Source organism: Galeopterus variegatus, unplaced genomic scaffold, assembly GCF_000696425.1.
Source record: "Galeopterus variegatus unplaced genomic scaffold, G_variegatus-3.0.2 Scaffold2897, whole genome shotgun sequence".
Lineage (NCBI taxonomy): Eukaryota > Metazoa > Chordata > Mammalia > Dermoptera > Cynocephalidae > Galeopterus > Galeopterus variegatus.
This window is the reverse complement of record NW_007729008.1, coordinates 91430-107351: the sequence shown is the minus strand read 5'-3', so window position 1 is coordinate 107351 and position 15922 is coordinate 91430. Positions and strand designations below refer to the sequence as shown.

Sequence of the window (15922 nt, the reverse complement as noted above, 5' to 3'; positions counted from 1 at the left end):
TTTCATCCCTCTGAATGTTCAATTGTTCTAGTACCACTGATTAAATGAACTACTGTATTCTAATTGATGTGAAATACCACTTTTTTCATATATGTGTATACACACACACACTGATATATACTGGAAACTATTTCTGGACTTTCTATTCTTTTTTTTTTTTTTAAAGATGACCGGTAAGGGGATCTCAACCCTTGGCTTGGTGTTGTCAGTGCCACCCTCAGCCAGTCAGCAAACCGGCCATCCCTATATAGGATCCGAACCCGTGGCCTTGGTGTTATCAGCACCGCACTCTACCGAGTGAGCCACGGGCCGGCCTTGGACTTTCTGTTCTGTTGCACTGACCTGTTTGTCTACGTCTATGTCACTACAATACTGGTTTTACTACAGTGACTTTATTGTGTGTTTTACTTTTTATTAAGGCAAGACTCTCCTTTTTTTTTTCTGTTCTTTCTAGCCATGTTTTTTTCTCTTTTGCTAATCTCTTGGTTTTTCTGCTAATCTCTTGGACTTTCCACATATTCAGTATATTCAGGGGGAGAAAAGATAATTTTATCTCCTTTTTTCTTGCCCATACCAAGTATTTTATTATCTTACTTAACTGCATTCACTAGGACTTCCAAAAAAATAATGATTACAGCAGGATCTCCTGTCTTGTTCTTGTTTTCAATTAAACAGTCTTTCATATTTTACTGCTTACCAAAAACTACCAGCAAATGTTATTCTAAACAATCTTTTTTATATTGAGTTTTCTTCTAAGCCCATTCTGGCTTTGTTTTTACTGGGAATGATTGTTGAATTTTATCAACTTTCATTTCATAATCTATGGACATGACCATGTTTTGCCTCAATTTGTTGCTATAACAAATTATGTATTAGCTTTCCTGATATTGGAACTATTTTTGCATTCCTGAAGAAAGAATTTGTATTTGATTACAGTGTATTATTCCTTTCATATCTTGGCGGACTTCAATTGCTAACATTTTATTTATAATTTTTGCAACTATATTCATAAGTGAGATTGGTCCATGGCTTGCTTTTTTGTACGTTACAGATTAGTACTAAATTTTTGTGAATATGAATTGAAAAGGCTTGTGTCTTTCAATGGTGTCTAGAACAATAACATCAGAATTACTTGGAATTTTTTTCTTTTTTTAGAACAGAAGTGTAATTTACATACCTCTCTCTCTCTCTCTCTCTTTTCAATGTTAGCTAGAACTCAGCTATAGTACTATTTGGTCCTAATATCCTTAAAAGCTAGATAGTATCCTTAAAGCTAGAATTATCAACTTTTAAATTTCATATATGACAGTTTGTACCATAAAATTTTCCTCTTTTCGGGCCAGTTTTGGTAATTTATATTTCACTAGGAAATCCTTTTACGTAAGATTTTTAAACATGTTTCCACAGAGCTGCATGCAATTTTTAACCTTCTGGATCTACATTATTTCTAATTTTTACATATGTTTTCTCTTTTTTCTTTAATTCATGCTCAGGATGAATTTAAGGTAAGTACAAAGTTCACTTATTTTTAGTTGCTCTTCTTTAATAGTGAAAATACTCTGAATGTATCTTTCACTTTATCCCATAAATCTTTGAAAGAAGAGTTTTTCCCAGTGCTTCCTTTGATTCCTTTTTGCTCCAATTATGTTTCATAATTTACAAGTAATTAAGATTTGATACCCTATTGTTATTTATTTCTACTTGATTGGCTTTTAGATCAGAGGATATGGCCTATAAAATCTCTACTTTTCCTGATTTTTAAAGTTTCTTTTCTGGGCCAACTACATGACCGAGGTTCCATAATTATTCTAAGTCATAGAAAGGAAATGGGTGACCTCTAGTCAAAGAATGCAAAAATACAGTACACTGAATTTATCAATTATATTATTCAATTTTTTATAGCCCACTAATTTTGCTTATTAGATCTATTACTAGAAAGAAATGTTTAAATCTTCCACAAATTGTGTTCTCCTCGTTTTTCTTGAATTTCTCATTGCTTTTGTATTGTGTTAAATGGTAGAAATGATGTGGAGCTCAGGAATTCTCCTACACTTGCATGTAGAATTGAAGAAGAATGTAAATTGGCATCCCTACTTTGAAAAACAATTGGTATTATCAAGAACAACTGAAGATATGAGAGAACTTCAAAAAGCTCATGGAAAAACTGAATTAAAAGATAACTCGAATCCTTCCATGAACTTTTTGGAGACCCCTCACATGCCTCGCTGTGACCACCAATTCTAATCCTAGAAAAATCCCCACTAGCACCTGGGGACATGTACTAAACTGCTCAGTGCTACACTAATCGAAATATCAAGAAACTGTAAGCAATCCAAACATCCATCAGCTATAGAATTATGAAATAAATTATATCTATAATGGTTACCATGCAGCAGTAAAAATGAATAAATTATAACTACCTGCAACATCATGCATAAATTTCAGGAATGTAATCATTTTGAATGAGAAAAAGCAAGATACAGGGTGGAAAAGCACAGCAAGATTCCACTTATATAAAATTCAAAAACATCTAAAACTAAATATGTGAGGAGTTCACACAGATGTGGTAAAACTATAAAGAAAACCTAGGAAAAAAGTTTCTTTATTAGATTTGTTAATTTTGAGGTGAATGTTTTACTTCTGCATTCTAAAACACTTGAAAAAATTAACTATATAGGATATGAAATATTTCTCTGATTACAAAGTAGATTTTATTTTAGCCTTCAAAAATTTTATGTTATAAATCTATATTTTAAACTGACATTTCTTTTTTTTACATCTCACTCATCAAATCTGTAGTCATCACTGTCCAATAAGGGTTTTTGAGCAGCTAGTGATAGAACACTCCACATTGGAAACAGTCAATTATAATTGAAGCATTTCAAGAAAAGCAAATACATGAAAATTGAGTACATTTAAGTGTTCATCGTTCATATATTGTCATGGCCTGTAGTTAGAAGTCTTGGATTTATATTCTTATGCTGTAACCTCTGCAGAGTATCACTAAAAAATATAGATTTTGTAGTTTGGCCCCTTCACTTAGGATCATAAAGTGTTTACTTAATTAACCATTTACTTAAGCAAATCTCCTTGGTCAAACCAAAAATGTTCGAACATAATGAAAAAGAAAACTGATTACTCTGTGTAATTCCACCTGACACTGACAGCAAGTTGATGACACCTCTTTAGTCAGGAGCCCAGACAAGACATAATTCACCACATGTGAATTTATCTAGATTTGCCACGAGACTACTACCCACCAATTGCCTTAGATAATAATTCTTATATGCAAAGGGTAGCAAAATATGCCACCCCAAAATATGCCACTTTGTCATAAGAATTATTTTGAGCTTAAGGTAATTAAAAAGAAGCACATGAATTACTAAATCATTGTCTAAAGTCGACTTATTGACTCCTTTCAAAAAATAGAATACAATAGAAATGATGGTATGTTACTTGTGCGATTAGGTTACAAAAAAATTGTGGCTTTTGTCTTGTGTGCCCTCTCTCTGTGTGTGTCTGTATGTCTGTCTGTCTGTCTCTCCCTCTCTCTGAGGGAAGCCAGCTGCCATGTTGTGAGTTGCCCTATGGAGAGACCCGTGTGGTAAGGAACCAATGTCTATGGCCAACAGCGTGAGGAACTTGGTCCTGTCAATAGCCACATAAATGAATTTAGAAACACATCATCCACCAGTCAACTCTTAATATGTCTGCAGCCCTGCTGACGCTTGATTATAGCTTTGTGGAAGACCCTGAGTCAGAAATAATCAACTAAGCTGCACCTGAATTCCTGACCCACAAAAATGGTGAGATAATAAATACTGACAGTTTTAAGCTGCTAATTCTTGAGGTAACTTGTTACATAGCAATATATAACTAATATATTTAAAAACAATAATAATAACATATTCTATGAAAAATAAATGTATTTTCCAAAATGAAAACTGTAGCAAGCTGAGTGGTAATTGTTTTCATTTTTGCAAATTTCTTTAATATCTAGTTTCATAGAGGACATTTGGTTTCTTGTATCTCCTTCTGAATTTAATCTGTTGCAGTACATTGTTTTGGGTGAAATACATGAAGAAAATCCTGCCTCACACTGATATGCAGTTGTAAAAGAAAGGAGTATTTATTGTCTTTCCAGATAACTGTGGATATTCTTCTCTGATCCTATACCAACATTCAACGAGTGGTAGTTACTTAAAGGTTAGTTGCAATGTAGAAACCATACCAATGAACATTTTACTGTCTGTTGCATTAAAATTTACAGGTCTATCTTGCACTTTGAATGAGTCTTTTGTAATATCATGTGTTGATTATTTGTATAATATTGGTTCTCTGAGTTATGCAGCTTTTCCACTGACATCATATAACAACCTTTCATTATATAACAACCTCCCCCCCCCAAAAAAAAAAAAGACTTCGTTAATATCACTACTGCTCTTATCAGAAAAGAAAGTCTTTAAGTTTTGGGAACCTGTTACATTAATTATCTATTGTTGCATAGCAAATTAACCCAATTACCCCAAACTCAGAAACTTAAAATAACCAACTTTTATTACTGTGCAGTTTCTTTGGGTCCGGAATCCAGGAGTGGCTTAGCTGGGTGGTTCTGACTCAAGGTCTTTCAAGAGGTTGCAGTGCCTTTTGGCAGGCTTCAGAAGATCCACTTCCAAGTTCACTCACACGGTATCCGGCAAGCTTCAGTTCCTTGTTACATGGGCCTCTCCATAGGCTGCTTGAGTGTGTCCTCAATTGACTTCCCTCTTCCAGAGCCACCTCACAATCTGAAAGCTTGTCCCTAGTGAGTGATTCAAAAGAGAGAGAGAAAAATGAGTGGGGAGAATCAAGATGGCAAAACAGACGGTTCCCAGGATCACTCTCTCCCACAACTGACCAATTTACAACTATTAAAAAGCAATGACTGCCAAGCTGGGGCTGCTAGAGCTCAGGGGAAGGAGGAGAGACTTACGGAGTTCATGAAGGTGGGAGGAGCTCCAATGAGAGAAAGAAGGGACAACTCCGACCATTTCAAATCTCGGCCATTTCAAGGCTGGTCCTGGTGAGCACACAGAGCAAGAGCTGGCAAAAACTGCAGCTGTGCCCTTTATGTGAAGTTGCTTGGGGGTGGCAGGGGAGAAGAGGACCTTAGTGGACCCCAGGCCAGCAAGACCATTGATGGGGTTCCAGTGGACCCACATAGGAGCAAGGGGCCATGACAACTGAAAAAGAAGCCACTGAGAGGCTGGTGAGTCATCGCAATGGACTGGTGCATGGTCCACCCTGTGGGAAGTGGAGGGTCGTGAGGGAGATGGGCCACCAGGGAAGCATTGGGGCACAGTATGAACAGCTGATCTGCTCTCCAGTCAGCTCAGGACCACTCAGTGGAGACTGGTCAGGAATATAGAAGTGCAGTTGGCTGAAAAGACTCAGACCCAGACTAGAGTTTCCACACAACTCACGTGTACCAGACCTCACAAGACCTGGAAGTACATACAAGGTCAACAATTAAAACCTGAGCTTCACACAAAGCCTTCCCCAGGGAATTAGCAGCAAAGCAGCAATTTAGCTCAACCACAGGGTTCAAGTACTAGTTCCTACAGGAAGTTCCTCCATTTTAGAAGTAAGCAAAGGACAACAAATTAGTTCCAGTGCAGAGTTTCAGTGTTGGGAATAGCTAATAATCCACCACTGAACTGAAAGAAAACACAAAACACCCACAGATCAGTGACAAAGTTCTGATATTAACCAGTAAAGGTCTAACACCACCAAAGAACACCAATACATCCTACAAGAGCTGGAAGCCCCCCGGGCTCCCAAGCTGGGGTGAGGGGGGCCCAAGGGCCTCAGCCATTCTGCCCCATGTCCCCATCCAGCCCAGTGATGACCCAGGCACTGTAGACGCCCCCCAGCCTCTTGAGCCAGGTTTGGGCAGGCAGAGGGCCTCGGCCACACCCCCCTCCCTTCTGCAACCAGACGCGAAGAAGCTGGCCATGGGACAATCCCATCCCCACCTCCACCTCCATTTCCCTACCTGCCTCCACCTGCCCCTCCCACTGCTCCAGAACAACATCTTTGAATGTACAATAATAATAATAATAATAAACAAATACATTTATAAAAAAAAGAAGAGAGAGAGGAAAAAAAACAAAGAACAAGAGAGCCCACTCATGACGGGAGCCACAGTCATTTTATAACCTAATATCAATATGACAGCTCATCACTTCAGCCATATTCTAGTCACTAGAAACAAGTCTACAATCAAGGGGAGAGAGACTAACCACCACCTCTTGGAGCCATACGAAGGGGAGCTGTATCAAAGAATGTGTAGACTTATCTACAAAACCATCACAAGTTGTCAAGCTCATAATGCTGAATGCGCGTTTTTTCCAAATTCTAATTTTTGCCTTAAAGCTCATATTTATCACTGGCAATAAATACTGTCAGTTGTTTTCCTTGAAATGACAGACTCACTTATTTTACTTTTGAGGAAATATCCGCCCAATACCCAACTCTGTTTAACCATAGTTTTTCTGTCAGTCATTCTTTCAAATATATATAAAGCTCCACGAGAAAAGCAGCTCACTGCTCAATTATACAAGTGCTTTTCCTTAAGGCAACTATGTACTGCAGTGTGCAGCAGAAATGTTTATGCATACTTTATGTTTAATTACATGGAATATTAAAATGATGTGTATTCAAAGGTCAATATTTAATATATGTGCTTAAGCTTCAAAACCAATTTTTTTTTAATACAGACTAGATTGCTTGGGACTTTAGACTGGGAAAATCACAGAAGGATTTGAGGCCTTTAACATAGAGCGGGTCCCTGAAATCATGAATAATAATGAGTGTCAAGAAGAGAAAACTTCTGGGAATGTTAACAGTATGGAGGCAAAAGGAATGGTAGATGGGGTGAGAATTAAACCAGGATCACATGTTGTAATTATTTTAATATTAAATCCTAATCATTTTAATATTAAATCCTAACCACCTATAGTTTATATATATAAAGCAGTTTCATAGTAACTATAGTAACTATTCATATTTTTTAAACTTTTTAGTTTAGAATAATTACAGACTCACAGGAAGTTGCAAAAATAATAGGGTCCCCATTTATTCTTCATTCAGTTTCCCCCAATGATTATATCTCATATAACTATAGTACAATATCAAAACAGAGAACTAGACATTGGTATAATCCACCGAATTCATTCAGATTTCCTCAGTTTTATGTACACTTATTTGTGTGTATATGTGTGCATTGTTCTAAGCCAAGTTATCACACGTATAGATTCATGTAATCTTTCATCCTTATTTGTTAAAATATTTTCTTTTTTCCTCTCTCCAGTTACTTATGTGATGTGAAGAATCCACACCATGGGAATTTTAAAAATAAAATTTTTGTAGTTTATTGATACTCTCTAATGTCCAAATAGCCAAATATAGGAAAGGTTATAAAGGCTTTTAAAATATTTAATTAACCAACAACTCGAATATATTTTACACCATTGAAAATATTTAAGACAGGTTCTTCTGAGACCTTTACCCAGTCACTTGCTGTTCCCAAAGTTCTTTATGAGTAAAATGTGAATTATAATTTCCAAAGTCCTTTACAATCCTGAAATTCTGTAATTCTAGAATTTTAATACCTAGGTCACTCGGTCTCTTGATATAAAACTTGTAGCAACTGCATTAATTCTTCTGGATCAGGGTCCATCAGCCATTGGCCAGTGGGGCACAGTTAATCACTGTCTTATTGTAGTAAGGAACACCCTGCTAGCTTGGAAGATGTAACATAGCTTCCACAGGAGGCTGCTTCCTTAGAAGAACTCGCTCACCTTAGGTAATGGGAGAATAAACTAATAAATAATTGTTCTAACAAAAATAACTTTTATTTTCTGAATGAAAATAGTTTATCCCATTATTTTTAATAGCATTTTAACTAAAACATCATGAGTAATTTCTATTCTGGCAGCATACAGCATATTAGCAATGAGATTCATTCTTACTCAATCAAAATCTGTGATACTCTGATCTAGGCTAGTTAAGGAGGAGGCATCCTCTGTTTAGGAAGAAAATAGTATTAGGCCAGTTGCCAAGAAAATTATTTATAAACTGGATCCCCCCAAAAGATTTGTAATTAACTTCATGAAAATAGTAAAAGCAAGCTGGCTAGTTAGCTCAGTTGGTTAGAGCATGGTGCTGATAACACTAACGTCGAGGGTTTGAACCCTGTACCTGCCAGCCAAAAAAAAAAGAAGTAAAAGCTTTTGTGTTTGGACAAAATGTTAGAAGACCCCTGTAAGTAAGATCAGTGTCAGGGCCGGCCCGGTGGCGCACTCAGGAGCACAGCGGCCCTCCTGCCGAGGGTTCGGATCCCATATAGAGACCGGTCCGCTCACTGGTTGAGCGCGGTGCGGACACGACACCGAGGGTTGCGATCCCGTTGCCGGTCACGAAAAAAGACAAAAAGGGGAAAAAAATAAAAAGATCAGTGTCAGGTAAATATTTGCAGGCTGAGAAAACACCACTTTGTGAAAGTTTTCATGCAACATACACCTCGTACACTAGCTACATTAGAAAGCTTGACAGACTTCATATGTTTTACATATCAATGGCAACACACAGCAACAGTAAAGCCAGATTTCTAATTCAGTAGTGTTCTAGGGAAACAAAAACAACAACAGTGGACTAAAGCAATTCATGATGCTACTTTTAATGAACTAAAGTTAATGAAGTATATTCAAATCCTTAAAGGATTTGTTCAGTAGCTTGTTCCATTTAAAATCATACTAGTAGTTCCATTTCACGTACCAAGATTCTCTCAAGGGAAAACTTATGAACACATGGTACTTGCTTTTAGTCAACAAAGTCAGTAGAGAGAAAAACAAACAAAAAATCCTTCTTTCCGAGAGATGTAAAACATGACACAATAAAACCCAGGTATTAAAAAAATAATTATGGGCCGGCCCGTGGCTCACTTGGGAGAGTGCGGTGCTGATAACACCAAGGCCATGGGTTCGGATCCTATATAGGGATGGCTGGTTAGCTCACTTGGAGAGCACGGTGCTGACAACACCAAGCCAAGGGTTAAGATCCCCTTACTGGTCATCTTTAAAAAAAAAAAAAAAAAAAAACAATAATAATAATAATAATTATGGCAAAACCAAAACAGATTTATAAATACTGTATATATTTTCATGTTATCTTCAAATTTTCGGCAGAGGACCTCAGCCTACTTTGGGGATCTAGAACTAGTTCTCATATTTAAGAGTAAGCATCCAATCTGGAAATACCTATCGAGGGACTGAATGCCGCACAGACACTTTGCTGAGCACTGCCAGGCACTGACTCTGGGAGGGAGGCCTGTGTATATTCCCAATTTACAGACACTCAGAGCTATTAAGTGATCTTCCCCTTTCACCCAGCGGCTGAGGGGCAAAAATGAGATAAGAACCAAGTTTGTCTGACACAGCAATGTATAGCAACATATTCTATGCCACTACCTACAGATCATCCCTGTATCTTTATTTAGACAGAGCAAAGCCTCTACTGAGGAGCATTCAACACTTCACTCCTATATATTGTATTCACTTCATTCATTTCTTTAAAATTTTCAGTAAAGCAAATACAGATTTTATAAAATCTGATGCTTTTTTTTCATTTGATAAAAACTATATGTTAGGATATTATTTTCTATTCTTTAGGTAAAAGAAAGTTAAAATTAAGTATAAACAGAGGAAACAGAATTTGTGACATATTTAATAAAGGGCTAAAATTCTCACTTCACATAGAATTCATAAATAATTATATAAACATGCCAGGGGGTGGGAAATGGCAAAAAAACATGTACAGGCATTCACAAAAGATTTCTCCTTTTATTTAATGGACGTTTTCTGACTATCTACCATGTACCCTGCACTGGGCTATGTGTTAGGGATAGAATGAAGAAGTATTTATTGACTTCATGCCATATTGTTTAAAAAAATGGTTTATTTAGCATAAAAAATATGTATACATATACATGTTAAAATATCTGAAAGGATATATATCTAGTAGTTATCAATGGGTGGTTAGGTTTGTTTATTTGAAACAAAATAATAAACATGTATTTCTTTTATAATAAAATAGTTTCATAAGAAAATAAAAAAGCTGTAGACATAAAATTATTCAATTATTTCATCTACTATCCAGGGTTTTTTGGTAATAAAAATACACTTCTCTTTTCTTATCCAATGGAAGATTAATTCTAACAGAAATGGATATCTTCCTTCCTTTTATATCACTATAATCTTACTCCCTGTATCCTACACCCAAGACACAACAGATACACAACACTGACAGACATGAATGTAGACACACAAACACATGAACACAAGACAGTCTCCCACACAGTAGACACACACACACACAAATACACACCACAGAAACACACACAGACATGCAGAGTTTCGTTAAAACTTTGGTGTAAGTGAAAGTTTGCCAGAGGTCAGATGATTTTAATCTTGGAGATAGCTTTTTAAAACTTCTCTAGCTTGGGCCGGCCCGGTGGCGCACTGGATAAGTGTGCCACTTGGGAAGTGCGGCGGCGCTCCCGCCCGAGGGTTCGGATCCCACATACAGACCGGTTCCCGCTCACTGGCTGAGTGAGGCGCGGGAGCAACACTGAGGGTTGCGATCCGTTGCTGGACATGGAAAAAGACAAAAGACAAAAAAAAAAAAACAAAAAAAAAAAAACTTCTCTAGCTTGATTTTCATTTGCAGCCCTCAAATGCAATATCTTTCATGCTTATGTATTATAAAATGTATAAATTCTTTTAATAGAAAAATAGCTTTCTGACCGATCCCTCTTTTGCTTTTGGTTTTTGTGCCTAAATCACCTGTTCTATCTATTAGCTCTAGGAACTACACTGTCTTGGGACATGTCGCAGACACACGACTGTAGCAGCTGCTAGTCTAAGGAGATGGCAAATCATTCTGTGAAATCAAAGCAGATTAATATGGAATGGTTGATAGGAGTTAGTAATTTTTTCACTCATTTTCTGAAATTATTTTGTTCAGATTCACGTATAGAATGTTACATGTTACTAATCTATAAGAAATGGTTTTAAATAAAATATGGGTATCTATTAATTAATTAATTAATTAAAGTATCAGTTAGAGAGATAAAACCAGCCCCCACAATAGTTCCACTCAGGTAGATCTCAGGTAGATCTGCCTTACATCAGAAAGGTAAATTAAATTGTTTATCTTCCTGTTCATTCCTTTCATCATTTAAATAAATTCTTAAATTTTAATATTTTTTTTTAGTAACTGGAAAAGAGGGCAATTTCTCCCCTTCTCAATCTTATTTAAACAGAAACCCTGAGTAGATAATCCAAACTTCCAACAGTATTCATTTTGTTTTATGCATGCACACACATACATGTGTATATATATAAAATTTTGTATGTAAATTATATCTTTATTAATATTTTGTTTAATATTTCTACTTTTTTTTTTTTTTGTCCTTTTTGAGACCGGCCACACTGTGCTCAGCCAGTGAGCACTGTGAGCACACGGGTCATCCCTATATAGGATCCGAACCCGCAGCAGGAGCGCTGCTGCGCTCCCAGCACCGCACTCTCCTGAGTGCACCACGGGCACTTTACTGTTAAAGAGGCAACAAGATTCCTGCTAGCAGGGACAAGTCTTAACAAATTCCTTGTATAATATAAATAGGGTAATGTAGAGTTCCATCTTGCCATTTTGACCCTACTGTTTTTGACCCTGAGGGTGTTTTGATGCAAAAGCATATGTATTAGTCCATTTCTGTTGCTTATAACAAAATACCTGAAACTGGGTAATTTGTAAGAAAACAAAATGTCACTCATACTTTGGAGGCTGGGAGTGCATCTGTTGAGGATCCTGTTCTTGGTGCTGTCTCTACAGTGACGCAGGGTGTTACAAGACCAATGGCTAAACAAGAAAGCTAGCCTGCTCACTTGCTCTCCTTTTAAAGCCATTGGAACCACGCCCATTACCAATGGATTAATCCATTCATGAGGGTACAGTCCTCACTATCTAATCACCTCTTAAAGGCTTCACCTTTTTTTTTTTTTTTTTTTTAAAGATGACCGGTAAGGGGATCTTAACCCTTGACTTGGTGTCAGCACCACGCTCAGCCAGTGAGCAAACCGGCCATCCGTATATGGGATCCGAACCCGTGGCCTTGGTGTTATCAGCACCGCACTCTCCCGAGTGAGCCACAGGCCGGCCCCAAGGCTTCACCTTTCAATGACCATAATAGGATTTCTCACTTTCTTAAAACTATTACAGTGGGGATTAAGCTTCCAATACAAGAAACTTCAGGGGACACATTTAACCCATAGCAGCATGTTTTAATAACAAATATTTAACATCAGAAACAAACTAACATTAATGAATCTTAGAATTCTATAGTCAACTGAATTATAATTCAAGAACAAAAGTGAAATAAAGTGGGGGTTTTTTTTGTCACCTTTCCCCCTGGATGACGGAGATGCAAACAAAGGATTACTCAAAACCCATTTCTTCTGAGCAGTGAGAAGCCCCATAGGGGTTAATTTCCAGGAACCCTCAAAAGAGAGGCATTCCTCCTTGGAAAATTAACACCGAATTCCAGTCTTCTCTCTGTGTTTATTCTTTTAGGCAGGCAAGTTACAGAAAAGGAACATAGGTGGTTACAAAAGAACAGTAAGATTATTGTCATGGCAACAGTCATTAGGTTTGGCTGCACCAAGGACATCTTCCCTTGGAGCCAGCAATTTTGCTGTGTTACAATTCTTTATCTACAACAGAGACTTTAGCCTAGAGAGTTTTTTTTGTCTTCTGCAAGCTTAACATTTCTATGTGTAATTTTAAAAAGTTAGGCTATACCTGAAACTTCAGGGCTTTGGAAGCTAAGCCCTGTGAAATACATTTGCTTTATTAATGTTAGTACATTCCATATTTTTTCAGACAAAAATTAGAAGAATTTACTATTGATAGATCCTAGCTGTGAAAGAACTGCTAAAGGAAGATTTTTAGGAAGAAGGAAATCCCAAAGGAAGGATGAATGTGAGAAGTAATGAAAATAAAAAGAATTAATTGATACACGGATAAATCCAAATGAACATTGAACTTTAAAAATAATAATATTAAGGACTATGTTTTGCAATTAAAAGAAAGCTAAAGTACTGGACAACAATTACACATAAGCTGGGGGTTGGGTGGGGACATTCATACATTAAATTTATATATTAACTGATAAAGAATTGACATTCATATGTTGGTAGATTGTTCAACACAAGAACGTGTGCCAGATTACATTTTCCAAAGATGCGGCAACAATATCTCCCATCCCATGTGCTCTTCTACAATGTGGCCTTGACATTCCTCTCATCAAGAAACAGAGTCTGTGTCCTCTCCCCTTTAATACGAGCAGGCTTGCCCCTCACTTGTAACCAGTAGAATATAGCTGAACTGACACTGTGTGAATTCTAAGGCTAGGCTATAAAAAATAATGGAATTTCCTCCTTGTTTGCTGAGACACTTCTGTATCCTTGAGCCACCATATAAGATGCCCAACTACCCTGAGGCTCCATGCTGTGAGGAAGCCACAAGGGGAGGGCATGGGTAGGTCACTGGCTGTCAGTCCCAGCTGAAGTCCCAGACAGGAAAGTGAAGACGCCTCCAGATGATTTCAGCCCCAGTCATTGAGCCACTCGAAGCTGTTAAATCACCACAAGCCATTGGAGTGTTCTCACCTAAGTCCCCAGACATACGCAGCACAGACAAGCCATCCTACTGTGTCCTGTCCGAACCTCTGACCTACAGAATTTGTAAGCATAACAAAATGGCTGCTTTAAGCCATCAAGTTTTAGGATCATTTTGTTATCCTAATAATAGTAACTAGAGCAAACAGGAAATGCCTTTTCCCTGTTCAGCTCTTTTATTGCTTTTCTTACTAATCTTTAAAGTTTCCATCATATAGATCTCATATATTTCTTGTTAATTGCATTCCAAGAGATTTTTGGTGTTGTTGTTGCTACTGTAATTGGAATATTTTCTTCTACTGCAGTTTCTAACTAGACGTTGTTTACACAAATGGATTAATTATACACATTCATTTGTTCCCAGGCAATTTACTTAGTATTCTTAGTGTTTTAATAGTTTTCTTACTGATTCTCTTGGGACCTCCAGGCATACAATCATATCATCTGAAAATGAAGATTTTATTCCTTTTTCCAAAATTTTAATGTCTCTATTTTATTTTTATTTTCTAGTTGTCTTAGGTAATTTAAATTCCATACATGATGAGTTTGTATAAATTTATTATTTTCAGGTAGTTATCAAACTTTTCTATTATGACTATGTTTCCTGAGGAATGATCAAGTGAAGATGTCTAAACAATTGGAAATATGAGCCTGATGCTTACAGGAGAAATACAGGGTCCAAGTATTTGAAATTTGAGAATCATCAGTGTACAGACAATAGTTTAAGCCATAAATACAGATGATAGGGTGTAGAGGATTCATGAAGCAAATATACCTCACAGGGCCTGGTTTTCCAAAGCCTTGCAGTTTCAAATATTGACCTTGCAAAGGACAGGAAATTTTCCCCAGGCTATTGAATCTCTGTTGCAAGATAAGAATTGTAACACAGCAAGGTTGCTGGCTCAAAGACAGACAAGTTACTAATTCATATGTAAAGTTACTAAAAAGCTGCTGGAGGGAAAAGGAATGTCGGCTAAATCAAGCCTTTGTTAGGGGATCACTTAATTGCCTAACAGAATGTCATCTGACTTGTTTTTATTGAATGTTACCAGCTTCTATTGTAAAACTTGTTAAACTGTACTTAGCAAAATCCTACCTATGTCTCTTCCTGTAACTTGTTGGTCTAGAGAATAGATGCAGGGAGAGAACCCCAATTCGTGGTTAATTTCCCAAATGGAAGGATGCCTCATGCTTGAGGGTCCTGGGATATTAACCCCTTTCTGGGGCTTCTCACTGCTCAAAAGAGATGGGCTTTGAGTAATCTTTGGCGCTCCGTCACCCAGGGGAAAAGGGGTGACAAATCCGTGGGAGGCAAAGCAACAATAGGGCTCCAGGAGGAACAGTATATAGCAAGAGAAGAGGAAAAGTTCTAGGACAGAGCCTAAGAAACATCAACATATAGGAGACTGGATGAACAAGGCAACCCTGTGAGAGATCAGCAGAAAAGTTGAAAAAATGGAAGTGCTTTGTAATAGAAGGAATAAAAAATGACATTTCAAGAAGGGGAAAGGTCTGTAAGCTCTTGAGCAAGCTGAGGAACGTCCCTTGGATTAGGCAATATGGAGGCTGTCAGTGACCTTGAAACAGCAGTTTGACTGCCATGGTGGGGATGAAAATGAGTTTGTAGTACACTGAGAAATGAGTGGCATGTGAGAAAGAGTCATTTGTAAACAACCCTTCAAAGAAGTTTGGCTTAATTCTTAGAATTAATAATGGGATTTAGCAGAGTTATGAAGGCAAAATCAATAGCAAAAAAATCAACTGTATTTTTATACACCAACAATAAACAAGTAGAAAAAATAGAAAATAGATAGATTCCTTTTATAATAATATCTAAAAATGTCAAGTGTGTAGGAATAAACCTAAAAAAAGGAATGTAATACCTCAATGGAGAAAATTATAAACCTGTTACTGAAAAACATTTAAGAATATTTACATAAATGGAGAGAAACATTATGTTTCTAAATTAGAAGACTAAATCCCAAATTGATTTATAGACTTGGTACAATCTCAATTAAAACCTCAACTTTTTTGGGTTTTTTTTTTTTTGTCTTTTGTCTTTTTCCATGTCCGGCAATGGATAGCAACCCTCAGTGTTGCCCCCGCACCGGACTGGGGACCGGCAACGGGATCACAACCCTCGG

At 37.1% G+C, this 15922-nt stretch overlaps 1 protein-coding gene across 1 annotated transcript in view; it reads right to left on the bottom strand.

The window, feature by feature from the left end:
- The window catches only part of SPATA9 (spermatogenesis associated 9), a 75528-nt gene that overhangs the window by 40574 nt on the left and 19032 nt on the right, over window positions 1-15922 (bottom strand). Inside the window, exon 3 of the transcript XR_551273.1 lies at window positions 4554-4801. The gene's annotated coding sequence lies outside the window, so the exon portion shown is untranslated. The remainder of the gene's footprint in view (window positions 1-4553; window positions 4802-15922) is intronic.